This window comes from Neodiprion virginianus, chromosome 3, assembly GCF_021901495.1.
Source record: "Neodiprion virginianus isolate iyNeoVirg1 chromosome 3, iyNeoVirg1.1, whole genome shotgun sequence".
NCBI lineage: Eukaryota > Metazoa > Arthropoda > Insecta > Hymenoptera > Diprionidae > Neodiprion > Neodiprion virginianus.
This window is the reverse complement of record NC_060879.1, coordinates 33,652,716-33,680,075: the sequence shown is the minus strand read 5'-3', so window position 1 is coordinate 33,680,075 and position 27,360 is coordinate 33,652,716. Positions and strand designations below refer to the sequence as shown.

Genomic DNA, 27,360 nt, shown 5'->3' with positions numbered 1-27,360 from the left:
GTAAAATGTGTACATTCCTCGTGTCGCGGCAGCGTGTACAGATTTAGCGACTTTTGTAAATTATGTACTTTACAAAGCGTGGCAAACGTGAATATCTTGCAAAATTAGGCGAGGGTCCCGCGCGTGAGTCAATAAAATTGGTGAAAGAAATTTCGTTCGCTTTTTTTCTGACGCATACGAGGTATATTATAGACATAATATATTATAACGCAATTTACAGCATGCGCACGAAACTGTCGCTGAATATTAATTATCCGACGTTCCTTTTTAGTCGATGAATTTTTTTCTTTCTTATGTTAAACAAGAAGGAATTATTCCCGGTACACGATGAAAAATGATGGAAAATATTCAAGCGCCAACAGCTGCAAGGAAAGAGAGGAATTAAATAGGAGGTAGGAGTTTGTAGAATATTTCAGGCAAAATATATCTGCGAGAGTTTATACTTCGGTTCGAACTTGGACAAAGTTTGATATGGATTTGGAATTATGGTCCCTTTAATTTGTCGTGGAATAAATGTTGCACGTATGCGAAATCATAAGAATGAATTTTGCGTGTGTGTGTGTGTGTGTGTGTGTGAGAGAGAAAGAGAGAAAAGCGTGGGGGTCAAAATGCAGAAGGATTAGAAACTAGAAGATTTAGCATTGTCGAATTTTTAAGAATTCAAAAACCTATTTTACACAATACTTAAAATACAGAATGTCGAAATATAAGAAAAGACGTGATGCAAAAAACGTAAAGTATAGAAAGCCATAACAGGATCGTCAAAATTCTGATATATTCCAAGTTATTCCGACGTTTCTGAGACATGGCTTTCCGCACTGACCTTTTTAAAAATTTTCTAAAACATATCTTCACGGTCCTTGGAAATCCGGCATCGTAACCCTTCTATTTCCTCCTTTTTCTAAATTTTTACCCCCACCCACGCCGGACGCCGCGGCTGGAAATAAGGCTTAGAACGCGGAAATACAACGAAAGTCGAGACGCGAGTGACTCCTCCACATTTATCTGCATTTCGCCGCTAGACCGACATTTATCTCAATAAAATAAATTACGGATCAGGGGCGAAAAAGTTCCCTTTAACGAAACGACCATCATGACTGAACGAGACGAGATTTTCACGAGACAAATAATGTTTTCCCTTTCCTTTTCAGCCGAGTTCTTCCTTGTTCCGCAGTCCTCGCTACTCTCGGGATCGTTTTGCCCCACGCCTGTCTCTCTTTGTCAGTTTCAAGCTCTCCCTGCCTTCTTCATCGCTTCCTTTTTTTTTCCACCGACTAAAACGCGTATTATACTCGAGCAAATATTTACAAAATTCGCAAACAGTAATCTCGGGAATCGTTGCATCTAATTATTCGAGCATGTCTCTATTTTTTTCTCCGCTGTAAAGATTTCTTTCATTTTCCCTCAGATTGACAATCACCGCATCGTTTTTCGAACTACAATTTTGCGCAATACCATTGTTCAGCGTAAAATCGGTCGTAAAAATCGAATAAGGAGTTTGGCTCTCAGATCTCTGACCTTAACTGATTCCGGATAATATTAAATATCCGACAATTCGCAAAGCCGTGACGAAATGGGAAAGGGAACTCGTATACAACGTCCACATTAACGCGGATATAACTTGATTCGCGAACAGTCCATCAATTTCGTTACATAATTGCAAAAGTTATAATGCCGCGTGTATTTTCAAACTAACAAGTAGGTACAGGTAAGTATAAGTGCGCGTGGCAAGTGCTGATAATGTTTGCAATTATTCTGACAATCGGACACAGCCGAGTGCCCGTAATAATTGCGCAACTCGGTGGCAATTCACAGCTCGCGAAGTGAGTCACAAACTGACCTAACTTAACGAAAGAGCATGCAAGATCCTTGAGCGACTCGAATGAATTGAATCTTATACTATTGCACGAAAGGCAAGTCAGCTATAATAAGTCAGACACGTCACTGTGACAAACTAATCCCCCCCCCCCCCCCCCCTCTTGCTCTATCTCTCCTTCTTATCCAAGTTCCTGTAAGTCAGAATGGTGGCTTACAATTAGATAGCCGAGCGTCTCTGCAGACTACATCGATTTCCTTCGTTGAATGGGCGACAATTCAAAAAGCGCGCTTTTTCCGTCAATGCGATTTTATGTACAGCTACGTAAGATGAATGGCTTGTGGTGAATGAGAGAAACAAAAGGAAATTTTGAGAGAAAAAAGAAAAAAACTTGTATGAAATTTGAGGCATTTCTTGGTGGAAAATTGTACGTGAAAAACTTTCACCGAAAAGGCTTATCACGAAGGCTCCGCTGCGTTAACATTACGAATTGAACTACCGGCTTTCGTGACTCGTTTTGCGGTTTCGTGCTGCGACGATTGCGTGCGGTAGGGATGAAAAAATTCGAGGGCGCAGCTACTCCTCTTTGACGGTTTTTAGAGGCAACACTTGTATTAAGACAGATGCCTTCCGGTCTGACGACGCGTTAATTTTTCAAAACGTTTCACGCCGTTGCATTTTCCATAATTCGACCATCGCATCGTGATGTAACAAAAGACCGAAGCATTCTTCAAGCAGGATGCACAAAAAGCGTATCAAGTTTAGAATTTCACTTGCGTCTAAGAAACGTTGACTTTTGAATTTTGACAATTTTGAATTACCGTGTCGATTTTCTCGGCATTCGGCAAGCGAGTCGAGCGTCATAAAACGGGGGTGAAAATGTTCCGAAAAATATCGAAAACGAATATTGTTCGTCCCAGTGTCAATATGCGGTATATGCGACATTATATTCGTTACCATTATCTACGAACAAAGAACTCGCTGAAATCAGTCAGGAATGTTCAATAACCGAATGATGAAAACGATTGGATTGTGAGCCAAAAACTACCGAGTTGAATTCAACCGACATTTGATGGAATTTACCGAACAATATGTTTATAAAATTCCATCGCAACGGCAAAGACGAATCAGGTTTATATTACCGTGTACCCACTCATTGTCAACCAGTAGCCAGACGACAGACTCATGCGAAGCATTCCACGCTCAACCACCGGTCCGACCGTAATTTTTCAACGTCTTCGCTCCCAGGACCCGCGAAATTATTGCGAAATTCTATACAGACAGCGATTCCCTTAACAACGACAAAGATTAATAACTCAAATTATTACGAACGACAACACGAAGAAATTAGATTGCGGAAAATTTTACGATCCGAACATGAAATGGAAACGACCGTGAAAATTTTTTTGACTAACTAAATTTACGATACTGAAGATCGGAAAATTTTGAAAATTCTGCGCGTATAAAAATTTGAAACTTTGAAATGTTTCGATAAGTTAAAGGTGTGGTAGCGTCAACTTTTATAAAGCTACGAACACTTTCTATCGGTTCATGTCTAAATACCAACCGAAATTGGGTCAGGGACGAGAGAGCGAGACATTTGTGAAATTTTTGGATACGAAACCAGAGCCGCCTTAAATGCAACGACTGAAAAGCAAAACGGTATAATAATTGTCGAAGTGTAAAAAGATGCCTCCCGATAAATGCGTTGTGTAGCAGAATTGACGAGACGTAATTCTTATCTCTTCTGTTGGACGAATAATTTTCACGTAATATTCAGTATTCAGTTAGCAAGCTTCTGCAGAAGCTGGACAGTAAAATCTGCTCTAAAAATAAAATCATCAATTATACGTGCAGATTTCACGTAGAATTTATTCATGTTTCGAGACAATAAGCCGAGTTCAACTAAAATTACATCAGTATCGCAGCCGCACGATAAATAATGATGGGAGTGCAATTACCGGAAGCCGCGTCCTCTCGAGGAAAATTGAACCTTCCAGACGCCACCGATTCGATAACTACACCGCGAGCACTCCAGAGCTGACTAAGATCCGATCTCTTCGTGACATAATTACGTCTATGTAATACACGTACACGCACTGGAATATAGCGTGTATGTATGTAACGTACATGCATATACTTTGTACGTTACGCGCGATCGTCGAGAGCGCGAAATTAAATTCATTTCAATTTTGCACCAGCGGCGCGTGCAACGTCACCTATATAACACCACGCAGGCTCATACATACCTATGTATAATATATTACACGTTTAGCATGGTATTTAGGTACATAGTAGCGCACATGCACCGCGTCTCCCATGGGTGTACAGAATACAGGTGCACGGAAGCGAATATAGTGCAGACGGATTCCGAGTCTGCCATGTTCTGGGTCCATAAAACTTTGCCTATGAAAATCAAACCTCTCGGTGAAACGATGATATTGGAATCGCTTCAGGCGCTTGGCACCTTCGGTTGACGTGCAGTAGAAAAGAATACGAGGTCCGTAGAGTTTGGCAAAAATAAACAGAAAACTAAAAAACAAAACAAACATACCCGTGTCGAGTGGTGCAGGGTGATCCGAAAACGGCGAGAGTCAGGGAGAACCGAGGGAGTCGATCCGGCAGCTGCTCCTGCATCCCGAAACGCCGAAATGGGCTGCAAGGAGAAACCATGAAAGTGTAAATTACGGTGTAGCTTAGGAGGGTGCTGCTTCTTATTTTCACAATTGCGACGCACGGTGCTTAGATGAGAAGGTGACTGATGAGCGCATTCAGCGTCCATACTGCGCCGTAATTAGTCTTTTGAAATTTGCACCGTCTCTGAAGAGGCTTAAACGAACAATTTTCAATGTCTGAACGAGTGTAGCCGATGATTAGGAACAGCCACAGACAAGGAGCCAGGAAATTTTAGAGAAGAAGACAAAGTGTGTAGAAAGGTCGGAGAAGCTTTAGAAATGCGTCAGCTGTTCGTCGAAGTGAAAGCTGCGTAAAATGTCACGTCTAAGGGGTCATGGAACGTTTTTTTTTTTTTTTATTTTTTTTTTTTTCAGAAGCAGCTTATTGGAACGAGTTTTTTTACTCAAGTGTTTTCTCCTGCCTCTAGTTCTGTTCATTGAGAGTGCCGACGAACCGGTTTTAATGAATTTCGACAGGTGAACATAGTGTTGAAGTTCGTGTCGTTAAAGCACCCGTAAGGTTTTCAGAAAAATCGTTTTAACTCAACTTTAGAATTGTTTGAAACGTGGTAAACCGTGATAAAGCGAAGCCTAATAATATTTTGCAAACTCGATTCCTCTGAAATCATCATAAAGGACCCCGCAGTATCTTTATAGAAATTGGCTCCCGGTCGAATTGGCTGGATTTTCAGTATGTCATAGTACATATTCTCAATGATCAAAAATTTTCATGGACACAAGCCCCAAAATCAGTAGTTTCCGAGATACAGGTGTTGGAAGAAAGGAGTGCAAATTTTTTGATATCTATGAATTTCGTGATTTTCATGAATTATAAATCTTCAAGGGGAGTCGAAATCAAATCATTCACTCAAAAAACTGCACGGCTGTTTCTCAAAGATAGGCACGAAGCTCTGATTGATTCTATCAATGCATTCATTTCACCCATGAACTCGCTAGTTTACTGGAAAGAGACGCAACGTCAGATTTCGCGTGAAAAACGAGATTCTCTGACTCTAGCAATAATCGACTTGCCCTGTTTATCACGCGTGTGCGGAGTCTCTGAAAATGTGAAAATGGCTGTATAGTATTCGAGTGATATATTAAATTCCAAGTCTCCGTTGAAGCTTTGTAATCCATAGGTATCAAAAAATTCATACACCCCCCCTTCCGAAGCCTATATCTCGGAAACTATTGATTTTTGGAACATGTATCTACGAGAACTTTCGATCGAGAGAATATGTACTATGACATACTGAAAATGCAGCCAATTAGACCGGGAGCCAATTTCTCCTCTCAATCTTTTGTTGATTCGATATTACAAATTTCAACCACATTTTTGTTCAAATTCGGCGATAATCTGCAGATCGACAAAGTCAAACTTACATTTTCTCACCCGTCGTCACGTGGCGTCATTTTATTTCGCGATGCTGTAATTCCGACACACGATACATTGCAACCGTTTGACAATATTTCCAGCTCAGAGATCATTTCACTCGATTCTTTTGCTCGAAGAGATAAACGGACGAGATTTTCAGGCAAAAAAAAAAAAAAACGTCCGACCGGCAAACTTTTAGCGGAATCGCGAAACTGCTCATGTTTCAACTGTGCCTGAATGAAGGTCAATGGACGTCTAGGCGAGATACGCTGTACCTACTCACGTATACGCGGGTATACGGGGTCCTATAAACCACACGAGGTACAGGACGCTGGTTTTGGCTTTGGTTGGCTCATTTCCAACGTGAAGGGTTCTTTGCGCGGGACGAAGTGCTCCACCAATATACTCGCTCACCAACCAACCAGCCGACCGACCGACCGACCAACCACGCTCGAAACTCCGTGTAGTCGAGGCAGTCGATTTAGGACTGATTTTCTTTTTACTCCGGTCTGCTTTTTTATTCACGAGCCCGACTCAGTGATACGGAAATATATTGCCCGACGCACGCTATCCAAGTTACCGCGAACATTGCGCCATTACTTGAACCGCGGTATAACATTGTGCGGGATTTGGAACTCCTTGGACGAGTGCAAAGGACTATTTTTCCCCCATCCAACGCGAGTTTGAGAGTTCTAAAAATGGTTAGTAAGACAAGGTCAGGGGATGCAAATTTGAAACCGTGGAACCAGTAAAAAATATATCTTCTCGAAATTCAAGATCACTTGCAACCATATTTTCGATTCTTCGGACGCTTTGATTGGACCGAGTAAATTTCTGCGAGCCTCTCGCTCGGCTTCGAACCGCACAATAAGGGTCCGACGTTGACGATCACGTTTCGCAATTTTAGTATATCGTGGCAGGAAACCCCGCGTAAGCCTAAGAGGTTGAATTCTAGCCACGCGAGACCTCAGGCAGAGGATAAAAAAAACGGGGCATTCTAGAATGAGCGTCGCGGGGTGATATTTGCGAAGCGAAAGACGAGCCGAAGGGGAGACTAAATGTATATATATATATATATATATATATATATATATATTTATACAATTGAAATTTCTGCAAGCCGTATTTTTTCAAAATCTTACTTTATTTATTTTTCATTTTTCCTTCGTCTCTCTGAGCGGAAGGTAAAGAGAAGCCGAAGTTCAGCTTAGCTTCTAACAAGGAGATTCCCAGTTGTAACTCTACGGTCAAGGGATAAGTGGCCCAAAATATATAAGAGTTAAAGGAAAAACATAAAGAAACAACAAGCGCAAATATTGAAACAATTTATATTTATACGCTTTGCGTTACAATATCAATTTACCCTGCAGCCAACAGAGATCGGGACGGGATCTGGGTTAAATACATGAGACCCGCGTCACTTCGCGGAACTCTGATGCCCACGTCAGTGCCTCCAATAAAAGCGTCGGACAGGGAAACCGGCGCTCCGCGCTTTCCCAGGACCCTCGTCAGTTGGTCGTGAAAAGGAAAAGAGAAAAGCTCCGAGGTCCGGATAAGGAGAACTTGCGAAGTGTGCAATCAGCCGTGAAAAACAATAAACACTTCTTAAACGTTCGAGGCTTCGCAGCCGGCCGGCGGGGGATTCTTATCTTTAAAGAACTTTTTCCTTTTTCTTCTCAGTTTCTCTTCTCCCGACACGTTCAAGGCAAATCATCGATAATGAAAATTCCTCGCGAATTCTCACACAGTCGTTCCGATTTTATCCTTTTGCTCAATGTCTAGCCGTGGCGCATTGTTTCTCAAAAATGAGGACGACGTTGTGTGATCGAAAAAGTCACGGACACGGTAGTTTTCGAATCGGAATGAGGCGAAGTTTGCCAATCACGATCCACGATCAACTTTACAGCGAGGGAGAGAATCGGGAACGTCGCAACGACGCCGGCTAGTCACCAAACCGAGGTTCGATGGCTGTCGCATTCCGGAATTTACCTCCAAGTCGAACCAATATCGTGGTAAACTTCAGCTCCCTCGGACCATTCGAAAGCCATACCTAATACCGCCGACCTTATCGACTCGGCGACGGAGTCGGATGTGCTTTATAGATTTACAATCAAGCGAAAGTCCAACATTTCAAAACAGACGTGAAAATGTTCCAATAACTTTTGAACGGTCTTGACTTTACGTTTCGTATCGGCGAAAATCAATCATATTTTTTTGAAGTTTAGTGTCTCAGTTAGCGTCTATTCGTTGTCAAGAACTTGAATTATTCTCTAAAATATCTCAAGCTACCAGATCCCCATTTGAAATGTTGATGACAACGAGACTTCGCGAAAGGTACAAAGCTCGAAGTTATGAAAATTCGGTACCTAATCTTAAATTTCCGGAGTAATATCCAGTCGAATTATTTCGAGCTGTGCAAAGGTTTTGGTACAAGATACACCAAATACTCTCTCGGCATAAATTCCTAACGAGAGATCGCGACCAAGTTTGTTGGCGAGTAAAAGCACCTGGTCCTTCAGGCAGGTGACAAGAGACAAGGCTTTTCCTAATCCAGTTAGCTGAAATTTTAATAACGTTTCAATGGAAGCCAACGACGTTCGCTTAAAAAATCAGCAATATCAAAACTAAGATGTACGAAAAAAAAGAAAAAAAAAAAAATATATATATATTTTGTGAAGATGACAAGAAAGAAATCACGACGGCCGTTATTCTATTTTATCTCACTCCTCTCTACTCTATTTACCGGAAGGAATTCGACTGCGATAAAAATGGGTTTGATTCCAGTACCCGCACACACAGAGTGCGGGGCATATATACAAACCACGCTAGATCTAGATCGGGTTGGATTCAAGGGATACATACACTGACGTATACGTATTATAGCACGTACGTATACAAGAAGGGTTCGCTTTTTATCCCCAAACACTTCGAACCGCGGCGAAGTGGGAGGAAGCAGAGGCTGACCGAGCTGCTAGTGGCGGTTGCAGACAGACAGTGGGGGATAGGATTATCCCAAGTAGCTTTTAGAACCCGAGTAAATAAACATCTTAAAATCCCCTGCAGGAACTATTTCACTCTTTTCATTTCCTACGCCGTTGGTCCAGCGGAGCTTACTCGACCCGACGAAACCCAGCGAAACCCGGCGCGAAGCTCCGAACCCGGGCTGACCAACCAACCAACCAACCGACCGACCTGCAGGTCGAAACTGGAAACATGGGGAGCCGGAAGTTGCGTCACGTAAAAAACTTTCACAGTAAAACGATCCTTTGGGAAAGCGGAGCTGTTGCAGCCCGGGATCCGTGACCGTGGTCCGACGACTCCATCCGCGGTATCTGCCGCGTGAATTTAGATTCCGTAGTTATAGGTATACCTATATACGCGTTACGTACGGCCGTACAGGAACGGTTTCGTTTCTCGGCCAGCTTTTAGGATCTCGAACCGCGAGGCATCCATTCGCTTCGGCTGGCGCCACCCGACCTGGAGAATCGCCGGAAGTGGAACAAGTGTCGGGGATCCGGCATATTGGAAGACGCCATCTGGTCCTCGGATATTTACTATTCCCTGAGAGTCGTATTTTGTTTAATAAGTCGTTTATCATCCCCCATATTTCACTCGATACGAACTTTACGTGCGATAAGATAAAGGCTGACGGGCTGTACCAACTTTTCGCCGCCTTGCAGGCACGTCGTGCGATTTCTCCCGTACATCGGTAAGCGTATAACCGATTCCCCTCAATTCTAGAGGGGCTATTCTCGAAAATTGATTTTGCGTAAAAGAGCAAGTTGCGCGTTTTTACCACTTCGATACATCTTTGAAAAGTTTGACTCTATCGTTACTCCGACTATTCAATTCTTGCCCTTTCTACGAAACCTGTTTCGATTCGCCGTACTAATTGCGCGAAACAAATTTGCGCAACGCGATTCATCGTATACCGAAAACGGCGCGAGTCACGAAACTTTTACCACGGATTTACGAGGTGTGCGAAATTTCCCCGCGGTGTGAGACGACCAGCTCCGGTTTTCCTCTCCACGTCACGTGATCAAACTTCCGTCACGGAAGAGCCGGGCCAAATATTGCCAATTTTCTACAGCTATATGTGCGGTGTACGTCCCTACGCTTGCCGATATACAGTTGGCATGGCCCTGGGCGTCTCCCAGGCGGTCGTGGACGTCGTTTCGTGTTTCGCCTCGAATCTTAATGGTATACGAGGGTGATATTTTGGGAATGGCTGACAAAGGGCTCGCATGTGTTGTGAATATTCCGCAGGCTGGATTCAGCCTCACGTTTTACTTCGCGGTTAAAGGATGGTATGAATAATATAATTCTTAATTGCCCTCACTGCCGAGCTTCAGCCGAGCTTCAACCGAGCACCGAGACGCACATGAGTGTATAAATAATGCATACGATGTACCCGATGCTCCCATCGTACACCTATGCATTATATTCAATTATAAATTCGGTGCAGTGAATCGCGTGAACGGGAAGAAATCCGTTGCCTGTGAGTTTCCGATTTCAACCCTCACCAAACTCCCTCTCCGTAACCAAACATGATTACATGAATATTGTACAACTGCAGAGGGTCGGATTACTTTTCATCAATTTTACGGATTAATTTTAAGTATTTATTCGTCGGTTTGATTCCTACGAAAATGACGAAGCAAGTATTTCGATGGAAAAACGGACTCGACCGAGTCTTTGAATATCAATCATGCGGAATATATTTCTCCGAGCGTCAACCGCCAGAAACGTGAAAAGCTCGTGGGAACAGACGTGTTTTTCTCACGGCACCGCGGTGTAAGGTATGTGACTCCTCTCGCCGTACGAAAATCGGGGAAAAGCGTTTTCTCTACACTCGCTTATTTATTAATTTCCTCGCCAACGGGGAACGTCGAAAGAAAGATTTCCATCGCCTCCTCAATTATTCAAAATCGCTGTGCCCAATCGTCGCGACTGTCGGGTGAATGCAGAAGACTTATTTACAGACAGCTACGTTAAAGCTGTGCCTGTATTTTATCCTTTATACATACGGAGGAATCGTCGAGCAATAAGAACGTGATTTCCGACTCAGATTGAGTGTGAATATTCCTCCGAGGACGAAGAATGCGATCAGACTCTGAAAGTTCTATTCGATTCATGCTAGTATTTGAATTCCAGTAGCTATTCGAGAGAGCGAGAAGATATAGGTACGTGTAAATTTCAGTTCAGAATTCAAATCTTGTCAGTCTGGAACACTCTTCGCGAATAAAGTGTAATTTTTTTTTTGTTTTTTTTTTTTTTTCTCAAACTATAATAGGGATCAACTACAACTCCGAAAGAAGATGGTGACGAAAAGATGTCGAGGCTGGTATAGAGTATCCGAGGCGCGTGCAGACGGGACTTTGACAGGCTCAATTTTCCCCTACTTAGATCGCAAGCTCCGGAGATTTTCGAGAAGCTCGAAACTCTCTCACCCCTTCTCCCCTCCCCCACCCCCCCCCCCCCCCCTCTCGCGCCGTCGTCATCTCTCTCTCCCTCTCACTGCGAAGACGACGAAGATTCAACCGAGTAACGCGTAACAAAAGCCCCTCGGATATCCGTTGAAAGGTTTAACGTTACGGCAGCGATTTCGCGAATATGAGTACATACATATCTAAGAAAGTTGAAGACAGCAGATAGCGAGCGAGGCACAAGTCGCAAGATATAGCTATGCAAATTCCATAGATATACTGATCCAGCGAAGGAATATATGTATAATCGTACGGATATACAAGAGAAGAATCGATTGCGGGAAATAAATGAATGTATAAATATGCCATTTTTTTAAACTTTTTTTTTTTTTTTTTTCTGTCGAACACCTCGACTTCTGTAGCGTGTGCAGCTTTGCGGGAAATTACCGTGTCATTACTCAGTGACACCAGGGACACAACTGAACACTAATAATACGTGTTACGTGGTTGATTTACCTCAAATAACGACTGTCGCGTGTCACTCGGCACTGCAACGGTTGATTATACACGTAATGCTTTCTCCGAACGGATAATTGATTCTGAAACGAAGACCAGTACCCGCCGCTTGTACTGTGACTGTTTTAAAAAATAAACCGACGAAATCATTTCCAACAACACTTCCTGAAACAGACGATCACACGAAACCAACCAACGAAAATCGGCACGAAAGTAGGCATTAAACGAAAATTTCACAATTCGTGTGTTTACGGCATAACTTATTCGGCGTGGTAAGGTTATTGCTTGGCACACTTGTATACGTATGTACGCGTGATTTCTAATCTTTCTTTCGATACGAAACCGGAAAAGTCCGGCAGTAGCTCGGCGACTTGATAAAGCACGATTAAATCCACACCCGAATGAAAAGGCCGGAATGACGAAGGGCTCGGGGATTAGATTCAAATATAATTCAAAGCCCCTGCGAAATTGAGAGCGGCCCTCGGGCGAGCGTGTTTTGCATAAAGGCAAAGACAAACCGGGCCGGCATACGTATTGCTGCTTAAATACGTCGCCTCGGCGTGGCTAGAGGACGATGTATAAGTTTTACGGTATACATCTACCGGGAATCTCACGTGCGGATGTCGACTTAAACGGATGCCGGAAGGACCAGGAGGAAAGCAATGAGCGATGCAGCTGGTGCTGGAGCAGCGGCTGTCGCTCGTTCGCCTTCCATTTTTACAGCTTTGCACTTTTTCCCAGGATGTAGGTACACGGAGCGATCATCGAGCCTGCAGTCGGCCTGATACGAGTAGAAACGACGGTCTGGATTTGCCGAAGAGAGGAGATGGCAGGTCGAAACGATATTGGAAACAACGTAGGTTGCATCGATACAATAAGGAAGGCGATATAAGATCTCTCGCGATCTTCGAGGTATCTTATAAGTAGAATCAAGCGACCGTGTGCGGGTTGTCGAAATATATAACTGTGCAGATTCTGCGCGGTGGGAATTCCTTTCGAGAAATGTACCTACCGCTGAACCCGGTGACCAAATATTGAAACGAAGATAACCCACGTAGAACAACATAGGCGCCGCGTATGCATACGACTGCCAGAGTGAAAAAGTTTCGAGCACGTATCTTTGATATATTCCGGAGCACACTGCGCGCCGCTTGAAACTTTGACCGTACCTACGAGGTTGGATATAAACTAGGTAAAGCACATATACGGAGCGAACTTTGATAACTTGATGAAAAGTTACACTGGCCGAGTAAAGTACACAAGAGTTATGATATACGAAACGTTGACCCCGGTCAATCTCGGCCAAACATTTACCCGGAAACAAAGTGTGCGAAACAATTCTTCGGACCGTCAGGGTTCAGCTTCTGTAAATTCACTTTTCGCATTTCCCACCATTCGAGCCTTCCGATTGGTTTGCAAAGTTGAGTGCATCGTGCGGGGAACCGGCTTGAATAAGATAGATGTATCGTGTGATTAAAGTTAGCAATCTTAGTCCAACGATGCGTGTTCAGGATATATCTTTACTTCGCGCCATTAGAGTTCTTTGCAACGAAGTAAATCATGCCCAACCAAACATACCCGTATTTTAAAAAAGCCAACTCCTTGAAGGTCATCCGAAAATTGCAAAATCATGAATTTCGTCCCGATGTTTCGCGAGGCTAACGCTGCTTACTTCGACCTCGTGTTATACCGTGTACAGCCCGGTTAAAAGTCTAAATCGGGGTCCAAGGTAGTTGCGGTGTCCAATTGGCAACCATCCTGACCACAGACAAACGTTTGGCCTAGAAATATCCCAAGAGGACCAGGCCTAGTGGTCGTTGGACGTTCGGCTCGGTCGAATGATATGACGGTCCCTCGGTGTTCGGGGGCGTTACGAGAGCCGATTAGATGAGCAGAGCAGACGATGCGAAGATGAACGCGACGCGTTCTTCGCGGTTGAATCGTGTCAACGTGACGTAGGATTACCGATCGTCCTAATCTCTCACATGCGCGTTACCAGCTCACAATCAGTCTGGAATTCGGAGAGCTCTAATACGTACCGGAGGGCAATGAGGTCGGGACTTGAATCCTCGAAGACAATAGTCAATCGCCTGCACGCTCTATTTGAGCAGCTTCCGACGTGAGTCGAGTAGTTGTGGATATGCGGTCGTTGAACTTGGTGAGCGAGACCTTGTGGGTTCGTTAAGTGTCCTGTAAGAGACCTCCACCGAAAGATTCGCGGTCGAATCACTTTGGTAGACGCGGTTCTCGTTTCAGTGCTTATTTCCGACTAAAGGAGTTGTGGATTCGCGAGTGCCGGTGGAATGTTCGAGCACAACGAACTCCGAAGTGACAAAGGACATTGTACAGCGTGGACACCCACGCGCGTTTTACCGCCAGCAATCGCAAGAAGAGATCTGGAAATTATCCGCCGTTCGACCAGGCGGAAGAGATTAATTTATTCAATCCCTTTTCATTGATATCAGAATTACGTATCGCCAACATGCTGGGATTACATTCGTCCCGAAGAGCAATAGAGTGAGAGAGATAGACCGAGAGGAAAAGAGAGCACCGTGACTCTCATGGGGAAACAGTACGCTTCGTATCCACCGCTGGCAATCAGGGCACGTTATCAAAAGTCCAAGCGAACTAAATAGCCCGAATTCTCCGCTCGACTGCCGCTTGGCTTACGTCCCAACTTTTTATTTACTCGATCAATTAATGGCTAAATGATTTCCTAGTTGTAGCGATAAACTTGTTACGCATCGCGCGCTCTTTCACTGTCTATGCATGAGTAATGTCGGACGGAATGAATTCCACCATAAAATGATGAACTTCCCCTGTGATTCCTCCTCTCTAATTGCCCCCTTATCTAAAGTTTCTATCTTTTTTTCTGGGTACCTTTACAAATTGAGTCTGTAATCGCGGCAATTTGTACTTTCATCGTTACTTTGAAACGAAACCACCTTGTGTATAAGCCAGGTAAATTTATCGTTGAAGAATCTACATGGCACCTTCGCGTGGTATCGTCATCGCGTCAAGACTACACACACATCTGATTGTGAGTGTGAACGATCCTTCCTCGAAGGAAAGGTCAGCAGCGGCAGTCACAGCGCTATCAACCAATGTCCTTTCTCTTTCACTGCACTTTCAGTGGAAGCCTCGATTCGACGAGCTGGTCTTTTTATACAATATATCCCCTCGGTGACTTCATCGAGCCGCAGACAAGCCCGCTAATTGCAGGATGAGAAATTATGATACCGCGCGTTTGATTTAGGTGTTATTTTCAATTTGTAAAACTGGACATAGCGAAAATTTGTAAGCTACTTCGCTGCAATTAGCAATGACATTTTGTCACAGTCAGCGCATTGCACCGTTCAACCGAACGAGTGATAATGCTTCTCTAATCAAGGTCTACCGCATTCTTGAATATCATCCGCGGGTTGTGCAACGCTGCAATTCAACTCGGTGGACGGACGTGCCTGACGATGGGTTCAATTGGTAGACGATGATATAGGCGTCGACATTCTCCGCACGCGTATGAAACGCATGCTTCCGAAGGTCGTCTAGAGTCGGTGGAGTGATACAACTTGGATAATTGAAAAACCAATAACATCGCACTACGCGTCATCAATTCAAATGTCAAATAGAAATCCTAATTGGTATACCGGGCAACTGATATTCGACAGTGAATGTATCGCGCATGAATCGCAATCAGTGCAGGCTGTCCTATCGGGCCTTGTTTGCAGAGAAAGAGAGTGAGAGAGAGAGAGAAAACCGGTACCACGAAAATTTAATTATCAGGTACGGGTGACAATGGACGTAGACAAGGTCACGCGACGATCCTGAAAACTAAAAAAATTTACAGTATGCCTTGGAACACGGATGCACTCTGAACGGTACGAAGATCAAAACAATTCCACTATCAAACTCCAATCGAGTCGGTCAAGTTCAACATACGTTTTATACAATACTCGATTTCTGTTTGTACCTACATGATTTTTCATTCCGCCATCACGCGTTGCGCGTCTTGATGAAACTTCCTTTCTCCGCATTTAAAGAGCTCCAACGTAGGCATATTCATCTCCGATCAGCCTTTATACAACGGCATATTCCATGTTCAACGAAGGATACTTACGATGTGTATTTTTTCCCCGATAACCATGCTTTACTACTACATGTACTTTTACAGTGTAAAGGATAAAGCGATATTCACCTGCGCCTTCGTCATTGACGAGTGATTCCATACAGGAGTATATTTTCAGATGTATTTATTTTATCGAGAAAAAACGAACTCTGGCCGAATCCGAGTCGTCTCACCGTTTCGTGGGGATTAACGCTGTATACATGCAGGAGTAAAAAAAAAAGTGAGGAAAAAATTTCAATTTCATTAAATCGCAACTCGACACGAATGCCTAGAGGTCGCTGGCAAATGGCAGTTTCGTTTTTTTTATTGGCAACTGATACCTACAGACCGAGGGGGAGAGACAACGAGAAAAAAGAAAAAAAAGAAAGAGGTACCGGAAGAGCAAATATACTGCGCCCGCATCCCCGGGGAAACATATTGAAATACGTTTTCGCAAGTCAATTCTACGGGAATATTTTTTCATTGGTACATACCAATGCAATCTCGCCCTATGCGAAATTGAGCTTCGTATATTAAACGTTGAAATTGGAGGTTGGCCTTCATATTTATTCGTCCGGAAAGTTCTCTAAGCCGAGGATAACAAGGTTCTGTCTGCGTAACGTCATTAATTATCAATAACCAATTCGAAACTGGGTAAACCTTCTGATTTATTAAACTCATCGCTGACTTATAGGGTCTGAGAAGTTCGGGATGATGCTTTTTTTTTTTAATTGTTTTTCTTTCTCGTTAAAAAGTGATGAAAAACTCGATATTTCATACCGCTGCACAAAGACGCGAAACTATATATCTAAAGTAACGAAACTTTCAACTTAAATACACTTTTAACAGGCTCTAGTATATAGTTCCGAAAAAGTTCACCCTTGCCATGCAGGTCCTGTATAATGTACGATATTTGTACACCAGGGAAGTGCGCAGCCTCCCCTCGACTTGATAATCGGTTTTCGGTTGTCACCGTAAGAACGAGAGGCGTAGCTATTGTGCGCTCTGGGAATTACACAACTTTCGATATTTGAGAGAGCTTTTGGCGAGGAAAGTTTCCCACCCGATCCGTGGTTTCAAAGCGCGTAAATTGCGCTGCGGATAGCCAAGGATTTACCGTCAACCCCTGTGGTTACGTCCACCCGAATTCCTCTAGTAACCCTAATTCCCACCCAATATCCGATTCCCTCTCTCCACGTAATTTCGATTCCAAAACATCGAGGGAATACCAAATAATATTTCTCCAATAACGAACCTCCGCGTCGGTCTTCTTTCATGCGATGGTTATGTAATGCCGGTAAACTGATATATCAGGTCGTCAAACACCGTATGTGTCTTTAATTCGGGGAAATCAAGTTTACATATAGTATCCTTCGGCGAGACGTGGAAATTAAATCTGTAAATCCATAAACACCGAATATTTGTGCTCTTAAGGGTATTTAGAAATTTGACGATAAATGAAAAATTTACATCAAATCTTGCATCATTTTAAATCACGACGGTACTTAAAACGATTTCACTTTCGAATGCTGTTGAATATTTAAATCCCGATGCTAAGGCATTTCTTTGAATTCAGGCCTATTAATGTAAAGTTGCTCAACGTGCGCAGATGCACAGTGAAAGGGAAAGAAAGATAAAAGGAATAGTTTGAAACAAAAAAAAAAAAAAAAAAAAAAAAAAGCAGACTTTTCAGAGCAATTTTCAGGCTCATGTAATACCCTCAAAAGGAAATAACTCACATGTTTTCCGCAACATTTGTGCAATCCTCGCCGGAAGAAGGGTCTGAAATATTAAATAGCTTGAAATCCACCACGCGGGTGGTGGACAAGGGTCTCAACTTTGTACGACGCTGAATCAGGTTTTTCCTTAATCTCTAAAATGGGCTGCTCTAAAGCATTAGGCACAAGAACGTAAATCGACCTCGACAATTCCTCCTTCCGAATGTACAGTAACGGTGACTAGTTGCAGCTTCGCTTCAAGACCAAAGGTGCACAAGAAGAATTGCGACAGGTTCAAGACTTCGAGAAGAGAAGATTCATACGTCACGAGTGTACGTAATTAATCCCAAACCGTATATGAATTCAGGACAGAGAAGTGACGGAGTCGCGGATAGTCGGCTGAAGCAACCCTGTCCGCAGTGCAAGGCGTCGCGACGCAACTCGACGCCTCGGCATCTCGTTCCGAGGGTTAAGGTGACTCGGCTGGTGCATAGCAGCGCAACCGTGCAGCGGCCTAGAAGAGGAGCTTTTGAAAAGGGTAAAAATGTTGCAAGGAAAGTAATACCTCACAGCGTTAACGAATAGCCGCGGAGTTTCGAGGAAATTCTAACGAAGGTGCTTCAAAGTTGAGAGTAAACTGTAAGCTATAGGGACGATGTGCCCGTAGGTACATTCAGCGTCTCTACGTCCCTCCAGCAAAATCTACGAGTAGTACGCAGCCACAGAGTTGATACACTACGTTTCTCAAAAGAGGCGAAACGCTTTGAGAACTCTCGGGGAACACGGGGCAGCACTGCCGTGACTCTCTTCCTCAATCTCTCTCTTTCTCTCCCTGCTACGTCACGTCTGCATCAACTTATTCCTCGTCCAAGAAACCCGCTGCGTCCACGTTACAGAGAATTAGGGAACAGTAATTAGGATCCAAGTTTTGCCCGTGGAGTTTGCTCCGCAACTGATAAGATTATTTCGGAGGAAATCGAGGTAAGTAACCGAACGGCAAAGAAGAATGCTCGTCGGTCTTACTTTTTGACAAGGAATATGCCTCGTTAAAAGTCAGAGTGTCAACGGCCGTTTCTAATCGATGATGAAAGAGTTCAGTACTAACGGTGAGAATTCTCAGAGGTTAGGTCGAACTGAACTTGAAACTTCGGTTTGTGGGACTAGTTAGTTGGGTCGGATTAGGTTCCACAGCTTCACGGTTTGTAGGTTCAGTTGACGAAACCATCGAGCATAAGGTTCCGCTCCGCAAAACATGCCTCGAATGGTCTCTGATGCTTTGCAAATACCGCGCGAAGTTACGTGGATAATTCAGAGACCGATGGCGGAGTAAAATTTGACTACGTAGTTGGCGTTAGCTTTTTTTCCAATGATTCTAAACGTCGGGTATAATTGTGGTTCGGCTCGAATTCATTGAATTCTTATGCAAACTGAGAGTATAATTGACAATTTCAACTCTTGAAGAATAAATGATGAATGAGGGCCTCTTTGAAGAACGGCTTACGGGTGGAATCGTAGAGGAAATTCCGAGGAAATGTAGAAACCAGAAGGTAAAGGTAAAAGAAGAGGGAAAGTAAGAAAGTGATAAAGAAGGAAAAAACAAACAAAGACTTTCGTGCGGTGTGAAACATCTGGAACGGAAAACGGCATCTCTGTAGTTTCGTATACTGAATTATTTAGCGGAAACAATATTTGAAACGGTAAACTTCTACTAATTCACTCGAAAATTACGGTAGATAATTCGTATTTTCCTTCCGAACCAAGAATAAGAAAGTCAACGTGATCGTTGGGATGAGAGATGGTGGAGTTAATTAAACGAATTAAATTCGCGCGACGATGCTGTCGCAACGATTAATTCTATTTCGTGCCAAAGCTAAAGTTTGCGTCGCATCCCCGGGCGGTGTAAAGATCGACGATCAATTCTCATCGACGGATTATCGCCGCTGTTTTAATATCGTATCAACAGGTAATTGATACCCAATGTAAGCCCCACCATCAATTTCATCATCCGATGAACTTTCCACCGGTTACCGGCTCCCTGATATTTCCATCTGCTGTGATCATTCAAATTAAATGAGTTCGTAATTAGGTACGATAGAAAAATTAGTTACTGCACCAACAGTCCATCTATACGAACGATTAAATAATTCTAAAACGTTGGACATTCGATAAATGATTTTAAAACAAATAAATATAATGCACAAAGACATTAGGTAAGATCCGTACCGAGACTAAATATTAATTTCTCAATTTATATTTCTTTTCGTACAAAGCTACGGCAGCTCGTATCTTACGTATTCTAACAATTCGATATAATCGATTCACGGATGAGTTACGGTATACGCAAACCAACTTCCCCGGAGGCGAATAATTTTCATAATAAATAATCACGTCCTGTCTGGTAGAATCTTATTCTCTAAGTAACAACGACGAGGCTTATTTTCTCCGAGAGCCCATCGTTTAGACTCTTATAGAATGACTGGAATGGAATTACAAAGCTTTGACAAATTGTTCAATAAGTACGTACGGCGCTGAATCATGTACAAGTTATCGACGAATTTCCTGTGCGAATGAATAACTTTCGTTGAATAAAAACCTGAATAATATAAACTACAGTTTGAATTATTTTTCGAACATCAAATTCTATCGGTATAATCTCTGCTCCGATTTCCTCACGGACTAATCGTTACTCGTTACGAAGTTTGCGGCTGATCGATTTCGCACCTTTAAAAACTGAAGAAGCAAAAAACGAGAAGATCGAATCTCCAGTCGACGCTCTTGTGGTCGGCTTACACAAGTATACTTGATGTAAATAGTACAATGATTCCGTTCTATTTGCACATAATCAACGGAAACTTGCCGCGGATGGTCCGACAGTTTGATTCAGTGACGCGTGCGGTATACGTATGTATAATAATGTATTCCGCCGATGTTATGCACTGGATAACAAGGATGTGCGTGCATATTGTACACGCGTCAGGTACACAATTTCTCTTCGTCTATTGACGCACGGTCAACGTATGTAACACGGCGAGTAAGCGAGGAAAATGCGAAGCCGAGGAATCGCGTCAAGTTATTATTGGAAACATCAACCGGTCCACGTACTCATCTGAAAATCCAATCACGCTTTTACCGTTAATCAGAAAATACACCTATCACGAACAAGGACTGTTATTTACGAATGGGCAGCAACCCACTCTCTCCGTGTATTACAATCGACGTCGTCCATTGAGTAATCGGAGAATAATTAAATTCCTACCGATGTATACTCTGCATTTTGAAACGTGAAAACGACACAAATCCACACCGTAACGAGATATGTTTATACTTATATAATTTAATGGTGAAAACGTATAACGCAAGTATAAGCTAGGTGAAATTTATATCCTGCTCCCGCGGGGATTGCTAATTCTACCGCTTATCCTGGATTCATTTTTAACAATTCCACCGAGCTACTTACACTTCGCCGGGTTTACGAATGTATTCTGATGCGAATATCTGTGCTCTTCACTCCAGACGATCATCGCCCTGGTCAAACGAGTGGATAAGAAAATGAATCACAATTACCTTGTCATTTATATTGGGTAGATTGCGGATTAGATTTAATTTTTTACCGCAAGTCGTACATGTGGAAGGATTACTAATTAATATACGTACACTTTAAGGGGATAAGAAAATCACTTCGAAAGCTGAATAGTTGTCTTTGCAAGCTGGTGATGTCTGTATAACAACGCGAACGATCCTTATTATTAAATTAAGAATGGCGAGTTAAAAAAAATTTCTGTTTGGTCAATTTCCAACGGAATATATACGATTCCAAAACATTTCAACGGAACGTGGCTGCGATATGTTGTGCCCGATGAAAAGATTTACTTGAGGATTAGTATTCGCATGTAAGACGGTTACCTACATTCTCCTCTCAGGCTTACCTACATCGAATAATAACGGAAGAAACTTGTTCGCGGTTTGTGACAGGCTGAAAATCGGTCGTAAAGTAATAGCAACAACGTTAATCGGTCACCGATGGAATACCGCGACCATGACTCAGAATAAACCTGGAAGGTGCGTACGCACAATACAAGTATAACACGGAATGTATAATATAATAATCGTATTCGAGAGGCAAGGGCAAGAGAAAAAGCACAAGACTCGTCGTCGTCATCGAGTAAGTGTATCGATGTAGTATTTGCGATAAAAGTTTCACATTGGAAAGTCAAACGCGGTTGCACGTTCATTTTCGTAAGTAGGCCGGGGTTAAGTCACTTCAGCGTCCATCGTTTCGCCGTTGAGTGAACCTAAAAACGGCAATCAACCGTCTTGCATTCCGTAGAGTCGATTTCATCTGCAGTTCTGGATACAAGCTGAGCAGGTGCGAACGGAACCGGAAACGAATGAATCGGACCGAAAGCAGAACGACGAAGACGGACAGCCAGCGAAGAGTCTTTTTCCTCCGACAGTCGGGCGAACTCCCGTCGAAATTTATTAGTCTGATTTATCGTTATCGCAATTAAGCTAAGCTGAGGGAAGGACGCTTTACGGCCATAACGCAAATTAAGAACTTTGATGAACTCGTATAATCGTGATGAACCATAAAATCTGAAGCAGCTACCTAACCGCTGTCCCGTTAATCGCGTTATTTATACGAGTCAGTCGTTTGCAATTGGGATCAATCGAAACGCAGATTTGGAAGTTATTTCAAATTTTATTGCCAAGAACTGCTTTCTTATTTCATCAGCATGATATATGACGTAAATTTAAAAGCTGTCAATTCATTTTTCACAAACTTCAACGACGATCGAGGGTTACGATCGACTTGACAGTTGGCGAATGTCTGCAAAGCTGAAAATTACTCTTCGAAGAGTAAAGTTTAATCAATATCGAAAAATTTATCGCGTCCTGTAAATTTCTATTATATATTGCATAGTGCGTTGAAAATTTTCTCGATATTATTATAAATCGTACGTTTGTCGAAAATCTTTGAAGAGTTATGATATCTACTAAAAATCCCTGCGATACGTGATAAGGATTAATATCGAAACTTCATCTCGTAGGGTGTGTATTGTGAGCGAACTCGTGAAAAAGCATTCGAAGGAGTCGTTGAATTTCATTTTCATTGCGGATTTCATTGACGTTATCGAAATAATATATTGCGGTTGTCCGTTCATCGGATCGATCGTAACTGCACTCGAAACGACGAATTAACCGACTGCAGCAAAAAATCCGTTGCTCCTTTTCGCAGCAGCAACTGCATCCGAAATTTTATCTAAATCGACGTTCGCATTAGCTGCATTGTGGACGGTATAAACCGCGAGATTATGCGAGCAATTCTTGAGTTTGGATCGATTCTATCAATAACAGATCGTCCGTACAGGCTAAACCTCGGGCAAATTACTGCGGGAATTATTCATAAGCCGCGATACGGTTTCGTCTCGAAAAGCACCGCTACATTAGAAGCGCGATCCAAGCGATTAGCGAGACGAGCTATGTGTAACGCGAGTTATACGTGCAGACTTAGGGATTTCGTTCGCACTCCTAAGCGTAAAAAGTACAGTAACCAGGTTTTGCACTTGAGCGAAAAAAGAGACAAAAAGCAACAACGATGAAACGTGAAACCAGTATTTTATCCGTTATCCCGACGAACCTTTCAAATTTTAACGGATCTTCGCGTCTCTAAAGCGATTTGTCTTTCTTGCGTCGCTCTTGACACGTATGTACAATTTGACTCATCTTCACACGAGGCTAGATTCTTGATTCAAATGGATAATGGGCTACTTATTTCTGTACATATTTGAATAAATATACCTGAACCTGGAAAAAAGCAAGTTTGGCCTCGTGAGAGTCAATTAAAGCCCCAGTGCTTTACAAGCCCGAGGCGAAGACTCGGTCGGGTGAAAAAAAAAAAAAAAAAATTAAAACTGCAAACCATTCAACGGTCGATTGGCCACGGTGAAAAATATTTAGACACGGTACGAAGTCCGCGATGATTTTGAAAAAATTATTCTTTAGGAACAAAGGTGGCCTGCGGCAATTGCCAGGCCAAAAGCACAACTTTTTGTACATACGAGTTTATAGTCATCGTCGAATAAAATCAACCCAGCGTAAATCGGAGGCTCGCCATATTACTCGTCATTTCACATCGGTACAAAAACTGAATTTCTCTTGCGAAACGAGAACGTTTTAGGTATGAATAATTTACCCGTTTAAATAATTTTTGTAGTTTTTTCAGTGTCAAATCAGAATCAAATAAATTTAACGCTTAAACCTGCCCCATGTATGTTCGTTGTGCGACGTGACGGAATTATATTTTAAACTAGAATAAACGGGCAGTATATAATAATGTGCGGTTTGGCGGATCGTGTTAGTCTTCATTATAGAAACAGAAGTATAATATTTAATCTCTTATCAAACAGTTGGTTTCGTTTCTCGACTTCGATATCACGCGCGTGTGCTTAATTGCGCGAAATTAATTGGTACGAAAAAAATTTAATTTTTCCATTCAGCGTATAAGGGAAATAATATTGTAGATGAGAAATAAAAGGCAGACTAAAGCAATTATTGACCGATCAGAAATAGCTGTACACTTGTCAGTTGTTCAAGTATCACGCAGCTACAGCTGAATGTTACGAATTACTTCCTAAATTCGAAATGATACCGAAATGACGACTCGGATAATCACTTGGAAAATTCAGACGTAGGCAGCGAATTGATGTATAATTTGCCTAGACGGCGTTGTATTCCAAAAATTCGAATATCACGCGACGACAGGGCGGGTAAAAATCAATTCGACAACTTCGAAGTGAAACCAATACATATAGATATCGTACGGATACCTGCAGAGCTTGTGTCTCTAAAAGCACCGAGCTTTATTCGTTACACTCGCATACGTACGCGGTAAGGCAATTTATTTGTCGGTATTTTAAATTGCAAGGGCTTCTCGATGCTTGTGCAATTTAGGAGCATAAATTATCAAACCATAATTAGAAGCATAAATTACTGTTCACGTTGCATCGATTATATCTGCAGCATCGGAAGAACTGTCTCAGGGTAAAAAAAATACTCCGACTTCAAATCACTGCCAATTCCGGTTATTAACGAATCGATAAATCCTTACCCAAAAGTTAGAGTCGGTTTCGATGATAAGCAGACGAAGAATATTCGAGAGAATAAAGCTCAAGCGTCAAGTGTCCGCCTTAGCGTCAATTAGGGTGATGCTTGTGACGTACGGAACGTTAAACGCCACGCAGGGAATTAAACTGCTGCATGTATAATGCGCACGATGAAGTTAATCAACTTGTCAAAAATTGCGACGTACTGTCTGAAATTGAATTGCAGCTTTAGGTGATCTATCGGGTGATTAGTGTCGATTGTCAATCATCGCTCGACAATGAAACGTAGAATGTGAGAATTTCTAATGGTATTTGTAAATTTGAAACGAGAAAATGAAGATGCGTCTAAACGCGGGTTCGAATCACTGGCAACTCCTGCGATAACAACCGAATGAATCCACGAAAAGTAATCGAAACGGAAGTTAAATCAGTTTTCTTCACACGAAAAACAACCGGCGAGAGCCAGTGAATAATAAAAGTTGAGGTGGAAGTTGATTTTTTTATATAATTGATCTCGAAAGTAGAGGCAACCAACATTAAAAAGTTGTTGAGTATGAGTGACGTTGAAGATGAAGTTACTATAGTGGCTGTGAATCAGACGCCAAGCGACGTATTGTATTGACAATAAGTAGCATATGTTTAATTGATTGTTGGGATGGTTTGAGGTGCCGATCGTCAATCGACGTTCAAAAATACCACTAAGGCTAGCCGAACGACGTGACGAATGGATGCTATGGTTCTTTGTATGCCAGGTGTCGACAAGTTCGAGTCGCTTTGCATTCACTCGACGTTGTCGAGAGCGTATAATATAATGGATACAAGGATTTCGTGCGGATTTGACACCCGGTGAAGGAGTCGAAGACAGCACCGAGACTTTTTGATCGTTCGCGTCCTTCGCGTTCACGGATGGAACTTCAAGATCGTCGATTCGTTCCGAATTTCACGTTTAAATTCCTTTGCCGGATTTCACTCGATCGCTCTAAAATCGAGGTAAGAAAGTCCGAATGAAATCGCATAAATTTGTTTCCCCAAATAGTTAATTTAAAATTAATCTCTCGGTAACACCTTTGTCGGCTTGGTTTTTTCATTTATCCTCAATTGATCATCTGCGCGACCGGACGCTACGTCCATTTCAATCAATCTACAATTTTATACAGCAGTAGATGATAAATGGCCGAGCAGCTACTCATTAGGACTGTTTAAACGATGTATAATTTCCCAGCTCGTAAAGAGCTGTAAAGTAGGCATTAGGAGTTAAAGCGGCATTTAAGGGCCAAAAATTACGGCCATGAGCGAATTCGATTCGGTGATGCGTTCGTCGTTACGACTCCGAAAGCCTGCGGCGTATTTGAGGATAGAGTGAAATTCATGGGGTGTCGATAAGTTGAAATGTGCAGCCTTGGCGCCTAAGTGATGGATAAGTATGAGCCACGTGAAAGAAGCCTAGTCGGAATTTAATGAAACCCAACTACGAGCGGATATGTAATTAATCGACATCCCGACTCCGCGGATGTTAGCTAATCGCGATAATTATCATCGAGGTCACGTCTCGAGCAGCATTATCATCAAAATGTCTGATATGTGAAATTGGACAGTTTCCATAGCGATTAACGACACCGATAAATTCCGCAAACGTGCCGATAACTGGTATTGATTGTTAATATAAGAAACGTGTGCGTACAAACATTCATTTTTCCACTATCATACCTTTTCCAATAATCATTCCAGCAGCTGGTCATTACTCCTCCTCCTCCTGCTCTTCATCCTCCTGGAAAGCTAACGCCGCTGTTTGCAACGTCTTTGGCATTTTATTCATAAATGTTGATATTTTTTTTACTTCCTTTTCGCGGGCGGCGCCGGAGATTTATTTACCTAGACGGCATAAATCGCACGGCAAGAAAGTGAAGAGGAATAACTGGAATTTATCGAACATATCTTTCGGCGGTGTTGTAACGTCGAGGAATGGCGATGACGTGGAGCGTTTTTGTTCACCTCGAGGTCTGGATTAGACGGCGAGTTTCAGCAGCACACAATCCGCGTTCTACGTAACCGGAGCAAGAGGCCGTACAAAAATGGCAATAACAGTAAAATAAGCCGCTGCTTTTCAGCGTAGGTACGTGAAAATTGGCAATCAAGCACGTCGGTCTTCGTCGAAACAACTCATTAAATTCCAAACTCCATCAGAGGCTGTTTATTGAAGATTCCGAACTCCTGCCAGAAATTCGTCAAACTCGAAGGTTTCGCCGTCCAACGTCGGAGACGCGAAATGAAAATGAGTTTGGTTACGCGTTGAAATTCTCGTTCGAGTGTCGTCGGAGGCGGGAAAAACGGTTGACGTCGAAACGAGTTCAGCAATGCGCAAATACTCGGCACGTGCACAGGTGTTACAATAGTTAGCGAATAAGCTATTCTCGGCGGCATCAAATCGGTTAATTGGCATGAAAAATAAACGAACAAAGATGATTCCGAGGCTATTCCTGCCGATGAAGTTAACTGGCTAGAAAGGATTCACCTCGCGGCCTTGGCCAATGATGAGGATTTTACCGAACCTCTTTGATGAGCTCACGAGACGCGTCATGATCCAAGTAAACATCCGACTCGCGCCATTGCGATTGATCATCAAACG

General features: G+C 42.7%; 1 protein-coding gene across 1 annotated transcript in view; it reads right to left on the bottom strand.

Annotated features, from left to right (window-relative positions):
* Nucleotides 1–27,360, bottom strand: part of LOC124300105 (uncharacterized) — a 77,563-nt gene that overhangs the window by 42,259 nt on the left and 7,944 nt on the right. Inside the window, exon 2 of the mRNA XM_046753790.1 lies at nucleotides 4,371–4,472. The gene's annotated coding sequence lies outside the window, so the exon portion shown is untranslated. The remainder of the gene's footprint in view (nucleotides 1–4,370; nucleotides 4,473–27,360) is intronic.